The sequence below is a fragment of the Microtus ochrogaster genome, chromosome 17, assembly GCF_000317375.1.
Source record: "Microtus ochrogaster isolate Prairie Vole_2 chromosome 17, MicOch1.0, whole genome shotgun sequence".
NCBI lineage: Eukaryota > Metazoa > Chordata > Mammalia > Rodentia > Cricetidae > Microtus > Microtus ochrogaster.
In genome coordinates this window covers 1,277,669-1,280,653 of record NC_022019.1, presented here as the reverse complement: position 1 = coordinate 1,280,653, position 2,985 = coordinate 1,277,669, and the positions used below count along the sequence as shown (strand labels likewise).

The 2,985-nt window shown below is 49.2% G+C and overlaps 1 non-coding gene across 1 annotated transcript; it reads left to right on the top strand.

Annotated features, from left to right (window-relative positions):
* Positions 1-440: 440 nt before the first annotated feature.
* On the top strand, positions 441-547 carry LOC113457058. Its single transcript, XR_003377706.1, has one exon. It is a non-coding gene; the product is annotated as a U6 spliceosomal RNA (small nuclear RNA).
* Positions 548-2,985: the final 2,438 nt, after the last annotated feature.

Here is a 2,985-nt window from a genome sequence, read left to right as displayed (position 1 = left end):
AGAGCGTCATTTAGGGGCACGGGGGGGGGGGGGATGTCCCCAGGAGGGTGCAAGTGTTGACTTTGTGGCCAGAGGTGATTTGGCGGTCTGCAGGTCTGCACTGTTCCCAGCGGTGGCTTGTTGAATGAAAGGTGGGGGTGGAGAAAGCTGAATGAAAGGTGGGGGTGGAGAAAGCGGTGCTTTTGCCGAATATTCCCCCAAAGCACCGGAACCCACTCCTTCGTGCCTCCTCCATCAGGTCTTCCGCACCGTGGCAGCGCTCAAAAGCTCCCTCCCGGAGAGCTCGGGGAAGGAGCAAGCAGTCTTGCTGAGCTCAAAGCTAACTAGCCCAAGAAAGACCCAAGAGCACCGATGTCCCGCCCCCCCCCCAACCCCCACAAGGGCTTGGAACTTCCAAAACCGGTCTTTCAGAAAGAACTCCATTTAAGCCCAGGGAACGGGTGCTCGCTTTGACAGCACATATACTAAAATTGGAACTCTACAGAAAAGATTAGTTTGGCCCCTGTGCAAGGATGTTAGGCAAATTCATGAAGTCCTCCATATTAAAAGAAAACAACCAGGGAAGGGAGGGATAGTGGCTCAGAAACCACCTCCTTACATCTGAAGGTGACCTTATGCCCACAGTCAGGTTTATCCTCTTCTTAGAACAGTACTGGTTGTTCAGAGGTTAAATGAAGAACACATGCCCAGGTTTTGCTGGGAACAATTCCTTTTCTTAAGAGCATCGCAAGTGTGTGTGTGTGTGGGGGGGGGACGGGGATGATTTAGCTGTAAGCTGATAATCGAGTAGTGGTCAAACACCCCTTCCCCAACCTCACTATTTGAGACCATGTGACCACATAACACCCATTAGGCCCCAATAATCCGCTATCAACACGTTTTGCAGCCATTTGAATGTTAAGGAGATTTTTATTAATGGTTCATGATCCTAAAATGTGACCAGCAGTTCTGGAAACATTTTAATAACTCCGAGTTTTGATTATCTGGTTGTAATGTAGTCTAAGGCTACATTCCATGGAGGTTAAGGTCGTGAGATTGGAATGGGCATTCACTGGACCCAATAGACCTGAGGATGTGGGAACAAAGGTTCTTGGACAGTGTTTCCCAGGGAATATTTGTTGGTCCCTTCATGAGCCGTCCAATGTGAGGGGGAGGGGGTAAGGGAAGTAACCGCACCCAATGCCTGCTAGGAAGGAAGCCCTCAGGGTGGAAATGGTCCCCAGGGACATCAAGTAGACTCAGTAGCTAAATCCCTTTCCCAGCCTTGCAAAGAGGCCAGTGAAAACCCTGACACTACAGGGAGGGTGGCAAGGGATTCCATCTGATTCAGGAACATCCTTCTCCCTTCCTGGAGCCAACACAGGGCAGTTCAGACCTTACTAGCTTACCATTGTGTTTGCTATGGGATTCTTTTTTATTCTGCTTGTTTATTTGTTTTCTTCAAACATTGTTTCCACTAAGGCCTGGAGGTAGAGGGTGGACAAAGTTGGGGAGTAAAAGTTAAGTCCTAGACCCCATGCTGTCAGACTTTCCCTCTAGGAGAAAAACACATTTTGAAGTTGCCCTCCCCAGAAGATGGTGGCGCAGCTGCCCTGGCACCTACAGTCATCTTTGACTAAATGGATTGGACCTCGTAGGGCTCCTTTATTTCAATCTGCTTATTGTCTGTTTGCAGTCAACAGCGGGTTGGGTCTTAAACATAAAACATGGTGCTGGCAGGAGGGGAAGTCTGACGGAGTCTCTTTAGCATTTGGGAGGGACCTCCTTTGGTTGCGAGGGCTGGTGCTTAGCAGAAGGCTTTTCAAATGCATTACCTGCTTCCTCCTCTCCAGCCACTTCCGCAGACGCGTTACTTGCTTCCGTTTCCTCCAAAAGCAGCCACCAGACAAAACTACCTTTTCCAAATACTGTATACATCCTGTTCGAATTGAGCGTAAAACAATTTTAAAAAACACTTCTCCAAGTCATATGGCTATTGGCAGGCAGTTGGAAGGAGAAGCTCCAAACAATTCCACACATTTCTCAATATCATGGTGAACAACAGCTTTACTCATAATGTTAATTCTGTCTGAAATAAACCCTGTCGTCAGTAGTTGCACAGCCAATCCCCAAAAATGTCGGGGTAGCCCTCCTTAGGGGTTTTGCAGGAGTAGACAGATGGTCTTTGGACTTTCATGCCCCACCAACCCAAGGGTGGAAATGGGGTTTCTGGGAGAATCAGGTTTATCAGGGCAACCTGCCCTGACAGGGTGAGAGAGGATTAGAAAAGCAGGGGTCCTTAGTGCTCTGCTCATAGATATGAGTATGCAGATGTTGTGATAGGGGCATAAAAAGGGCTGCTGTCCTCCTGATGGTTTAGGAGGAAGGCAAGGATGCAGGCACAGGTCAAGGACCAACAGAGCACAGCGTCTTGCATCCTGTTTTCTACTTCTATTTGTATGAGATGCCCGTCTTCTTTGTGTACGTCTTTTGCATGATTAAAACACACCTCTGCATGCAAGAGACCCCACCTAACATCAGTATACCTAGCTTTGGATTACAGCGTTGTCTTAATAACAATAGTGAGTTTCTCACCAGGTGTGAGGTTCTCGGCTTTGAACTTCCGTTTGTCCGACTGGCGGTTTCTGATTAATTGGAGACCAGCACTTGTGTGAGGCCTCTGCACTGCAGGTACTGGAATGGGACGAATGGGCAACCTAGCGACATCCATGACACAGAAAGGAGTCGCTTCCCCATTCCACAACTTGCTTCTGACCCTCTAGGCTGCCGCACCGGATCCCAAACCAAACCAGCCAACGCTCGTGGGGAAACGAGGCTGAGTGCCAATGAGTTTCTCAAGCTTCCGAGTCAGTACCGGGCTATCAAAAGAGGGCTCGAAGTCAGTGTCCACTACCTAAGCACCTGGTTGTCCTTGAAATTCCCCAAGGGCAGACACAGCTGGGCGCCCTGGTCTGGTCCGAGGCGCTACAGGAGCCCTCAAGCCCA